At 41.6% G+C, this 12,423-nt stretch overlaps 1 protein-coding gene and 1 pseudogene across 1 annotated transcript in view; one reads left to right on the forward strand and one right to left on the reverse strand.

Annotated features, from left to right (window-relative positions):
* The window catches only part of TRPC5 (transient receptor potential cation channel subfamily C member 5), a 134,322-nt gene that overhangs the window by 10,141 nt on the left and 111,758 nt on the right, over positions 1 to 12,423 (forward strand). The window lies entirely within an intron of this gene.
* Positions 3,968 to 4,510, reverse strand: LOC132513956 (ubiquitin-like FUBI-ribosomal protein eS30 fusion protein; annotated as a pseudogene).

The following is a 12,423-nucleotide window of genomic DNA, read 5'->3' on the forward strand; positions in this document are numbered from 1 at the left end:
GCTCCATTATCTGTATCAGAATAGTGGATAGAACTTTGGGGCTAAAAATGACCTCTAGAAATCCTCCAATCCATACTGTCGTCATCAAATAGGCAGATAGTTGTCTCCCCACGTTCTAGTGGGCCTGCAGCGGGAAGGCTTCTATCCCCACTGAGACACCTGGTGTCTAAGACAGTTTGGGCTTTGTCTACCCAACCAAAACGAATATTTGTCATATTTACTTTCTCCCCTCCCTTATTTCTTAACTCTTAAACTGAGGTATGAAATTATTCAAGTATCAGGGTCCAAGGTCACCACCACCCTGCTCCACATCCATTTGTTTATTTTGGAGTTTTTTCTATAAAAGTAATACTATAAGAATTAAAAGAGTATAAAAGCATGTGAAGAAAAACATCCCATTTCCACTCTCACAAGTCATCACTATTAATGATATAGGTACGCCCTCCTAGGTATTTTCTATGCATATTCAAGCAGAAACAAATATACACAAACACACACACACAGACATCTCTTCACAGATGTTCTGCAACTTGTTTTATTTTCCTTAGCAATACATTGTGGACATCGTTCCCTGTGAGGATATTCATATGTATTTTATTCTTTTTAATGACAATACTGTATTATATCATATAAATGTGCCTTATTTATTTAACCCGTCCTCTATTAATGAACATTTAAATTGTTTCAAGGATATTTAGGTTTTGGTTTTTGTTTTTCTAAACAATGCTGTGATGAATATCCTTGTATATATGTCTTTGAACACTTGTGTGATTATTATCTGTAAATTCGTAGTAATAAGATTATGGAATCACAGAGTATGTGCATTATTTAATTTTGATATATATTGCCAAACTGTTCTCCTACCAACAGTATGTGAAAGTGCCTGTTTCTCACATCCTTGCAATCACAGACTGCAAAAAAAATCAATTTTAAAACATCTCTGTCAATCTGACAGGTAAAAAATACTATCTCATTATTGTTTTACATTTGAATTTCTTTTATTATAAGTGGTATTTCACATCTTTTCATATGATAAGTAATTTGTTTTATTTTTCTGTGAATCAACTGTTAATTTTTAGTTAATTTTTATTGGAGTATAGTTGCTTTACAGTGTTCTGTTAGTTTCTGGTGTATAGCAAAGTGAATCAGCTATAGGTATACATGTATCCCCTCTTTTTTGGATATCCTTCCTATTTAGGTCACCACAGAGCACTGAGTAGAGTTCCCTGTGCTATACAGTAGGTCCTCATTAGTTATCTATTGTATACATAGTGGTGTATATATGTCAATCCCAATCTCCCAATTCATCCCACCACTCACTTCCCCCCTTGGTATCCATACATTTGTTCTCTACATCTGTGTCTCTACTTCTGCTTTGCGAATAAGTTCATCTGTATCATTTTTCTAGATTCCACATATAAGCAATATTATATGATATTTGTTTTCCTCTTTCTGGCTTACTTCACTATGTATGACAGCCACTAGGTCCATCCACGCCTCTGCAAATGGCACAATTTTGTTCCTTTCTGTGGCTGAGTAATATTCCATTGAACATATGTACCACATCTTCTTTATCCATTCCTCTGTTGATGGACATTTAGGTTGCTTCCATATCCTGGCTATTGTAAATAGTGCTGCAATGAACATTGGGGTGCATGTATCTTTTTGAATTATGGTTTTCTCAGGGTATATGCCCAGTAGTGGGATTGCTGGGTCGTATGGTAGTTCTATTTTTAGTTTTTTTTTTGTTTTGTTTTGTTTTTCCTTTTTTGGTAGGCGGGCCTCTGACTGTTGTGGCCTCTCCCGTTGCGGAGCACAGGCTCCGGACGCGCAGGCTCAGCGGCCATGGCTCACGGGCCCAGCCGCTCCGCGGCATGTGGGATCTTCCCGGACCGGGGCACGAACCCGTGTCCCCTGCATCGGCAGGTGGACTCTCAACCACTGCGCCACCAGGGAAGCCCCTATTTTTAGTTTTTTAAGGAAACCTCCATATTGTTCTCCATAGTGGCTGTATCAATTTACTTTCCCACCAACAGGGCAAGAGGGTTCCCTTTTCTCCACACGCTCTCCAGCATTTACTGTTTGTAGAGTTTTTGATGATGGTCATTCTGACTGGTATGAGGTGATACCTCGCTACAGTTTGGATTTGCATTTCTCTAATGATTAGTGATGTTGAGCATCCTTTCATGTGTTTGTTGGCAATCTGTATATCTTCTTTGGAGAAATGTCTATTTAGGTCTTCTGCCCATTTTTGGATTGGGTTGTTTTTTTAATATTGAGCTGCATGAGCTGCTTGTAAATTTTGGAGATTAATCCTTTGTCAGTTGCCTCATTTGCAAATATTTTCTCCCATTCTGAGGGTTGTCTTTTGGTCTTATTTATGGTTTCCTTTGCTGTGCAAAAGCTTTGAAGTTTCATTAGGTCCCATTTGTTTATTTTTGGTTTTATTTCCATTGCTCTAGGAGGTGAGTCGAAAAGGATCTTGCTGTGATTTATGTCATAGAGTGTTCTGCCTATGTTTTCCTCTAAGAGTTTGATAGTGTCTGGACTCACATTTAGGTCTTTAATCCATTTTGAGTTTATTTTTGTGTATGGTGTTGGGGAGTGTTCTGATTTCATTCTTTTACGTGTAGCTGTCCAGTTTTCCCAGCACCACTTATTGAAGAGGCTGTCTTTTCTCCATTGTATCTACTGTTAATTTTTTAACCCGTTCTTCTACTAGAATCTCCATCTTTTTCTTACAGTTTGTCTAAACTCTTTGTATATTAAGGTCATTAGCACTTTGTTCATTCTTTAAAAAGGTTCACCCTGATGTATTAAAAAAAACAATGATTTACCCTGAGTTTTACAGCAAGTCTGCAGCAAAGAACAAAGTTCATTTGTATTCTAAATCTGCATAAAAGTACAGGGTTGTTTTAAGTGATGCTTTAAATGTCTTAGTGTCTCTCTCTGATGTAAGAGAGCTTGGGTGAAAGAGTATTCATGCTTAAAAGTATAAAAGTACAGGGTTGTTTTAAGTGATGCTTTAAACGTCTTAGTGTCTCTCTCTGATGTAAGAGAGCTTGGGTGAAAGAGTATTCATGCTTCGTCATTCTTTTATCTTTAAGTTTCCAGTTTAGTGCTTAAGTATCTTCGTTAGAAGGAAAGAAAGTCTATATGGCTGTTTTAGCTAGAGTTTGCCAATGTGTAGACACATTTGTGTCTAAAAACCAAACCTATTTAGTTTGTAACCAACAGCCCCTGGCTGTTACTATGTGGTCATAATTCACAGCTTTTGCTAGCCAAATAGCCTTCCCTTGGCCTACGGAGCGGGTACACAGTGGTAAGCCCTGACTTGATCTTGCTGTCATTAGTTTTCTACCTTCCCTGTTGGGAACATGATTTCTTTCTTCCAGTGTTAAAGTCTCCATCATTTTAATAAGAGACTGCTGATTTCTAAATTAGCTGGTTCCCACTTGTAAACCAGGAAGCCCAACAAAGCGGGCTTGCATATTCTGCTGTCATTGTTAAGCTTTTCTGGGTAATAGCTTGTCTGATTAGAATGGAAAGTGTTCTCTGGATCCTGGAACTTACTGGGGAGAAAATGCCATAGGTCTTATTTGGGGGCAGCTACTCAAATGAACTAAGCTATCTTTAACTGGAGATCGTTCTTTGGTCATTCCCACTACTTTTACATTTAAACTACCTAGGAGGAAGCCTGAATTAATAGATTCAACTAAACAGTTCAGGTGGTAGTATCATTTCCATGCCCCTTGGTCTTCAGGATTGGAGAATTCAATCTAGCAACCAGACCGAAGACTATGGTCTAACGAGAACACTGAGCTAGCACTCTCAATCCTGAGCTGCTTCTTTAGAACCAGATTTAAATATTTCCTGAAAGACCCTTGAGCATCTGTAAGCTGGTCAGAGGAGCAAGGACACATCTTGTACCTAGAGGGAATGAACTGTAAGATAGGAAAGTATTCTTTTAACTGCACCAAGTGGCTTTGTTAGAAAAAAACGGTGTCACAAAGGATTTAAGAGTTAGCATTGGCACACCCTTCTTCTTGCCAAAAGTGGGTACAACATTGATGAAGCGACAGTTGTACTACATCTGCCACTTGACCCAGCCCATCAGCATCTCCTTCTCCTCTCACCACCCCTCCTTTTCATACTTTTTGGCCACTTTGAGAGTCTTGCTTCTCACTTTCCCAGCACAGGCCAGGGTACCATGGACTTTACCTCCAAGCACATGGCTAGCTACTTCCAGGGTGGTCAAGGTCTCCACCCCATGCTGGCCAAGGGTAGCTTCCATAGGCACGCCTGCCTGGAGCACCATTTGATTTTCCAGGGTGATGCCCTTCAGTGAGCCTCCAAGAGCCTTGATCTGAGTAACTGTCTCCTGGCTAGTCGGCTACAGGGCGTGTAGCTCCTGGACACGAACAAAGAACTGTATGTTGGCTACTGAATCCACTGCAGCCTCCACTGCTGCTGCCGCAAAGACGGAGTCAAGAAATAGGAGGGAGTACATCGTCTTAGCCACATCACTACCTAGGAAAGCATTCTCAATAAAGAACTTCATACTAGAGAGAGCAGCCCAAAGGTGCTGAGGAGCGTTTGATGGGGAAGAAGGAAATGTGGCCACCCAATTTCAAAACCATGATTTCAGCAGTGGAGAGAAATGAAAACTGTTTTGAAATTGTTTTAAAACTACTTTATAAACCCACATTAAATAGGTGCTGTGCCTGACACATAAGTGGTTTAGTAGAGAGGCAAGAATACAGAGCCCCAGTATATATAGAAACCACAGGGGAGTTCACTAATAACTCCACAGGGAGTGAGGCCATTGATGCATTTCTAGAATAAAACCTCTGGAGTTCTGGTGGATATCTGTTTGGCTGTGGTCCACATAATCACAGAATCATCAGGATTAATTGAAACGTAGTGGCAATCTAGTCATTCTTCTGTCACTGCAACCAATCCAAGGTATAGTCATCTCTAGCCTCTGAGAGTTCAACACCCCCATGTTAATTTGATGGAACGGAAGCTTGGCAAGGTATGAAAGAAGTCCCAACACAATTCTGTGCAAGGGTCAGTTGCCCCAAATTCTCAAGTGTGTGTCTGGGGCCTCCAGAGAGTCTCGAGTTTATGAACGAACAGTATCATGAGGCCACAGATGAAGGAGAGTTTGCTGGAACTAAGCCTCCTCCTTGCATACCTGATCTACTTTGCTGCTCTTTTCTGACAATAGACAAACAATCCCCTGTGTCTGCGAAGCCCTCTAAGAGCTGAGTGCTGTTTCCTCCCCAAGTAGAAATCAGGGGTAGAATGACCAAGCATCTGGGAGCCTTGATCACTACCACTCTTGCAACTTTTCGTCACTCTTTGAGATTCTTAACCCCTATTGACTGAATATGAAGGAGAAAATTAAGCAGTAGTGCATTTAGTTTGGAACTCTGTCCCTTCCAAGGCCTCCTTTCCATTAGCCCTGGCCTGCATTCCTGAAAAGGTGCTACAGAGGAAAAGACTTCCTTGCAGCACTAAGGTATCTGGTTACATGTGTCTTTCAAAGAGAGGGAAATGTTTTGCAAGTGGTTGAAAGGTTTTTTGTGGGGTTTTTTTGTTTTTTTTTTTTGCGGTACGCGGGTCTCTCACTGTTGCGGCCTCTCCCTTTGCGGAGCACAGGCTCCGGACGCGCAGGCTCGGCGGCCATGGCTCACGGGCCCAGCCCCTCCGCGGCACGTGGGATCTTCCCTGACCGGGGCACGAACCCGTGTTCCCTGCATCGGCAGGCGGACTGTCAACCACTGCGCCACCAGGGAAGCCCTGAAAGGTCATATTTACGTTGAAAGTATCTTAGCCTTTCCAAGTTTCAGATTTGGGGCATGTTTGACTTCAGGGAAATAAGGACAAGATAGCTGATGTTTTCTTAATTCAGCAGAGAGCAGCACATAGCTTACTGTTCTCAAGGGAAGATAGCAGCCCACACTTAGCATGCAAGCATACTGGGAGAAAAAGAGGCAAGAGGCAGTAGCAGTAGGGTTAGAAACCCAGAGTAGCTCTCCCTTCTCCCATCTCCAGCCAGAGGCAACCAAGCTGCTTCTCCTTTCCTTTTAACACTTGGTCTGTTCTGACAAGAACAAAAGGCAATCCGCTCCAGAAGGCACGATTGACAACACAGCTGCCAGTTCAAAGGAATACAATTAAAAGTAATGTGTGAAAGAGGGAGAAATTATGGGGGGGGCATTTTTCTTAAGTTTTTCCTCTCGAAATGTAATAGAGGGAAAATATATGAGTAAATGCATTACATTACATGGATATTAGTAAACTTTGTCAAAGACTGTGTTTGGAAAAAAATCTTGCTTGCACTTGATGATGTCCACGTGATAGTCACGGTTTCAATCACAAAATGATTTAAGCTACTTTTCCTGTCAATCAAAAGTTACGTATTCTTTTTTAAATATGCCCCCATTTATTACTATGACCCAGGAATTTAATCCTGGCCGTTGAATACCAAAAAATCAACTTCTCATTATGATGTGTGCCGTCATGGTGCCTGCTTTTCCGCTAAAGAAGAAAGAGTCCTGCTGAGATGTCTGTGCTAGTTCAGCTTAAGCTTCTTGGCATTATCCAGGCTCAAGCTTCTTTTCTCAAAGGCTTCCCAGCTCTAGCCAAGCCCTGCTGCAGAGCAAGGGGCTCCTTGTTGCATGGGTGTTTCTGAGAGAAGCCACTCAGAAATTCCGGGTAGAGAGTTCAAGAAGAAAGAACCTAAATACAAAACTCCCCCAAGATGCCTCCAGCAGTACCAACCAATAAAACAAGTTTCCTGCCATGAGTGTTCATTGTCGGTTTGTCTCACGTTTTCCCAAAACATCCGTAACTCATGGAGTTTCCATTCTGATGATAACCAAGGGAGCTATGTTACTTCCATGAGATGCATGTGCCTTGACCCCTTTTCAGTGGTGCTGAAGATAATAGAATCATAGCACCACGCCATGGAAAGGTCATCTCCATAATGACCTGCCCAGTTTCCTGCCACTGTAGCCCTTCAGTACCACCACCCCCAGATGAAGACCCTTCATTCCCATGGGTGACTCTTCTACTACAGGCTCTGGGACTAATCCTGTTCCTAGTCACAGAGACTCTCAGAACTGGAGGCCAGCAGCTCAGCACTTCAGTACCCAGTCAGCTAAGCTGCTGGTCCCCTCTGAATCTTGTATTTTTGGTAGCTATGCCTGAGCCCTTGCCTTGCTGCCATGTAACCAAGCCTCTGCTTTACATTCTACTTTAATGGTTCTAAACTGTGGGCAATTTTGCACCCCAGGAGGACCGTTTGGCAATGTCTAGAGATGTTTCTGGCAACCAGCAAGGCCAGATATGCAAAATTCAACCCTGCAGATAGATGCTTTACCTCTATTTGGAGACTTGGAAAATGGAAGATAGTTGATGACCTTATAATGTTTCCTTTGCTGAAAAGATCAAGGATAGTCATGTAAAGAAAAATTAACTTCCTCCCTCCTCAGGGACTATGCCCACATTTTAAATAGCTGTTGACAGTCCCACTACTGGGCATATACCCAGAGAAGACCATAATTCAAAAAGACACACGCACCCCATTGTTCACTGCAGCACTATTTACAATAGCCAGGTCATGGAAGCAACCTAAATGCCCATCAACAGACGAATGGATAAAGAAGATGTGGTACAATATATACAATGGAATATTACTCAGCCATAAAAAGGAACGAAATTGGGTCATTTGTAGAGACGTGGATGGACCTAGAGACTGTCATACAGAGTGAAGTAAGTCAGAAAGAAAAAAAAATATTGTATACTAACACATATATGGGAAATCTAGAAAAATGGTACAGATGAACCTGTTTGCAAGGCAGAAATAGAGACACAGATGTAGAGAACAAATATATGGACACCAAGGGGGGAAAGAGGGGGTGGGATGAATTGGGAGATTGGGATTGACATATATACACTAACTAATATGTATAAAATAGATAACTAGTGAGAAAAAAAGTCTAACAATTTTTAATTGTGTTTAAAGAATAAAATAAATAAATAAATAGCTGTTGAGCGGTAGGTAGTATTCTACTTCTGGAGGTTGGCGCCAGTTGCCTGGCTTGCCTCGGGTGTGGATAACTGAGAGAAGCAGGAAGGCGGGGCTCAATAATTACTTCATGAATGTGACACACTCTCCTCTCTCAAGCTCGTCCTCCAATCATATAACGCTTCAGTCCGATGCTTGCATATAAACTGAGCAACTGTAAAACAAAACATCATTTCGCATGTGTATGGAGCATGAAATGAAAATCATGATTGGCAAAGGGAATACTCTTGACATTATTTAACATGAATTCTAGATTTCTGGTCTGGTTTTCTTTATACCTTTCTAAAATGTCTCTTACCTACCACTAGCTGACTTTAGGTCATTTTCTTTATTCACGTTTATCCCACACAGCTTTTGAGAATAATGGTGAAAATTACCCTTTTATAATCCTTTACACTCTGAGAACCAACTGAGCTTAATTTGTATCACTCAAGCTCTTCTAGGCCTAAACCGGGTCTCCTGGTGATATCTACCAATTTTCAATTTACGGCAATGAACATACTTTTCAATTCTATGGCTATGAACTACTTAAAACAAAAGAGAGGTTCCCGACTCCTCTTTTTGCATGAAAGACCCTCTTTGTTCATTCTGATTTTGTGTTGCTGGCAAATGTGCTCCTATCAAGATTGTTACCCACTGGAAAAAGTATACAATAATAGACCTTTATTTGTATTGAATCCTGCGATATATCTGATGTCAATCTGGTTACCCTAGCCCTCACATGGTCCTGTGCCCTGGTTGGATCACCAAGGTTTCTGCACCTGGGTTCTCAGCGCTTTCCAGAAATCTTTATCAAACTCCCACTAGTCAGGTGATAAGCAATGACATGGAAAACTCTAAATCAGCTTGGCAGCATCCTCTTTCCAGTAAAGCAATCTACAAGAGAAATTTAATTTAAAAATTACATGATGACCTATAAAAAAATGAATCAAGAACAATGGCTTTCCTAAACAGCTATATGTTTCAAGCTCCACCAGAGGGCTACCTGCAAAGCTAACTACACTCACATTGGCACACTGGGGCTCCATTCCTCTGTGCAGCCCTAGAGACACAACGACCAGACCTTTACTTCTGACATTTTTCCCATCTCCGTAATAACCTATATCCTCTGGTTTATTGTTTTTCAACTCATTGCATCATTTTCACAATTTCCTGGGAAATGGCATATCTTAACAGTACAAAGGGATCCTTCAGAGAGGGTTGGCTCCCTAAAAGCTACCCATAACGTATCCCCTTCCTACCTTGGTTTCTTTCACCTCTTCCGTTATTTCTAATAACCATCCAAACACTCACCTTACTTTTGGAGTTGATGCCCTCACCATTCATTATAACCCCTATTTTGCAAAAGAAAATGTATGGAATGGTTCATTTAATTCTTTGTCACAATCTAGATTTGAGAAAGATGGCTTTCCAGGTTTCCTACAACTAGAACTCTGAAATTATAAACCCTCACAACCTATGGAGTTAGCTATGTATTATTTTTTCATAGATTTAGCTGCTGTCTTTTGAAAAATTAAGAGCCCCCATCTGATGAGAAATCAAGAATAGTTTTGTGGGCTCCCAAACCTTGAGCTATACTACATAATATTTATCTGGGTTTAAGGTAGAACATTACCTGATGAGGTTAATTAATATCCAATATAACCTGTGATTTAATATGTCTGAATATTCAATGTTGGGACTGTAGATTTGTTTGCTGATGTAATAAATCAAATGGTTGGTCTTTTGTTGGTTGGGGGTGAAGTAGTATAGTGGTTAACAGGACAGGCTTTGGAGCCAAACTGCCTGGGTTCAAGTTCTGGTCACCCTACTTCCTAGCCATGTGACCTTGGACAAGGCACTAAGCTTTTCTATGGCTGAGTTTCCTCAGGTGTAAAGTGAGGATAATTATTATGCCTATAGCACGGAGCCATGGTGAGGACTAAATGAGATACTCCAGCATGATGCCTAGCATATGGAAAGTGCTCAATAACCAGTAGCCATTTGTATTATATTCACCCCTGCTAATCAGGCTAATGCTGGCCATTGTTACATACATTATTTATTTTTACATGTAAATATTGTCTTTTTTAAAACATCAGGTGCGTTCTGTGACATTGCCCGCAAATAAGTTCTGTCCATTTTAGTCTTCCAATCTAAATTATATACACTTTGACCTTGAAATCAGCTGAGATGATCCAGGGAATCCTGATTATAATGGTTCTCTTTTTACCACAGTCTGGGAAACAAATTATTTCCCATCTGACACCAATGGCTGCTCCAAAGTATCTCATGCACCACTACTAGCTAACTGACCTTGTGGGTACAGCAGAGTGGGCAGCTGGTCATGTGACGTGATTAGATGCTAGTGTTCTTCATTTCTGAGTAATACAGAGAAATGAAATTCATTTCCAACAGTCCCTTGGACTGATGAAAAAGACTGAACATTGATTTTTATCTGGCATGTTAGGGTGGGGAAGAGGAGACCCAGTAGGTGGAAAAGAGGTATTGAAATTTCACTAAATCTTGGCACAAGATGGGAGATTCATTTCCAACATGATGCTATCAGGCCAGGTGTGTGAGGAAGTACCACTCGGAGAGGTTCAGCCTATGACCAGACAGCATTGTGGGTATGAATGAGGTGGCTCCTGATATGGGTCTGCCCATTAATTACAAATGGGGGGCTTAATTTCAGAAGCCTGTGATAAACTCCAGCAAGTGCCTCTGCCTAAAGCTGGTAACAATAGGGTTCAGGAGAATTCCAATTAGCAGATTGTGTCCAGTGATGAGGTTAACGGAAATGAATGTATCATTCGGGCCCCTTGAGAACAGTAACCTTGCAAAAGCCCTAGCCAGTCCTGGGAGTGGAAGTAGAGCATCATCTGTTCCTCTGTTGTGTCCTCTGGCAATGGAATTTAGCTGAAAATATGAAGAAGCAGGCTTTCGCTCAGTGTTCACTGTACTGCAGGTGTTTTATGCAATGAGCTCTGAGCCGAGTGACTGTCTCATTTTCATTAATCCAAAAGGATCCTAGCATATAAGGCCAGCTTTTCAACAGGGAGACCTAGGGCAGATCCAGGAGCAAACTCATTAAGGCCTGAATGCAAAGCCCCAGGAAGAGGCAGGCAATGTAACTTCTTTAGTGACCATGCACTAAGCCCACATCATTTCAAATTAAAAAATTAAATCAAGTCGGTTCATGTACCAGGTTTGTTTAGAAGTACAGTTGTAGATAATATGAACCAAATCTAATTTATTGGTGTGTTGATTTCATTCCCTTTTCTCCTCCTACCCTCACCCTTTTTTTTTTTTTTTTTTTGCGGTACGCGGGCCTCTCACTGTTGTGGACTCTTCCGCTGCGGAGCACAGGCTCAGCGGCCATGGCTCACGGGCCCAGCCGCTCCACGGCATGCGGGATCCTCCTGGACTGGGACACGAACCCGCGTCCCCTGCATCGGCAGGCGAACTCTCAACCACTGCGCCAAAAGGGAAGCCCACCCCCACCCTTTTTTACCTTTTAAAAAAACATGATTTTTAATGGGAAGCTCAGATCGTTCAGTATAATTTTGGAGTTCAAAGCGAAGGCAAAACTTGATAAGAAAAGAATAAAATTCAGTTTGCCACCTGTCCTCGATCTGAACACAAAATTGCTGTTGAAGGATAATTTAAAAGTAAAAAAGTGGGCTTCCCTGGTGGCGCAGTGGTTGAGAGTCCGCCTGCCGATGCAGGGGACGCGGGTTCGTGCTCCAGTCCGGGAGGATCCCGCATGCCGCGGAGCGGCTGGGCCCGTGAGCCATGGCCACTGGGCCTGCGCGTCCAGAGCCTGTGCTCTGCAACGGGAGAGGCCACAGTGGTGAGAGGCCCGTGCACCGCAAAAAATAAAAAAAATACAAAAAATAAAAAAGTTAAATCCTGATCCTCATACAAATTTAAAGTTAACACAAGTGGACACATGTCCAATATTTTATTTCACTCATTAATTAGTGAGGAAACCAGGAGGCCAGAAGTCTGCAAACTATGACCTGCAAACCAAATCCAGCCTGTCACCTGTTTTTGTGAATAAATTTTATGGAGTACAGCCACACCCATTCCTTTTCATATTGCCTTTGACTGCTTTCTTGCTACAGTGGCAGCATTGTAAGGTCCACAAAGCGTAACATATTTACCATCTAGCCTTTTACTGAAAAAGCTTGCTAACCCTTGATATAGGCCATCAGGAATGCTGAAAGAAATTTACAAATAGATGCAAAGAAATTTGCATATAGATGCACAAATCAATCGCATTTTGCCAGGCAAGAAATATTTTCATTACAATTTGCAGAGTTGTAAAACAACTCAAAGATAAT

The sequence above is a fragment of the Lagenorhynchus albirostris genome, chromosome X, assembly GCF_949774975.1.
Source record: "Lagenorhynchus albirostris chromosome X, mLagAlb1.1, whole genome shotgun sequence".
Classification (NCBI taxonomy): domain Eukaryota; kingdom Metazoa; phylum Chordata; class Mammalia; order Artiodactyla; family Delphinidae; genus Lagenorhynchus; species Lagenorhynchus albirostris.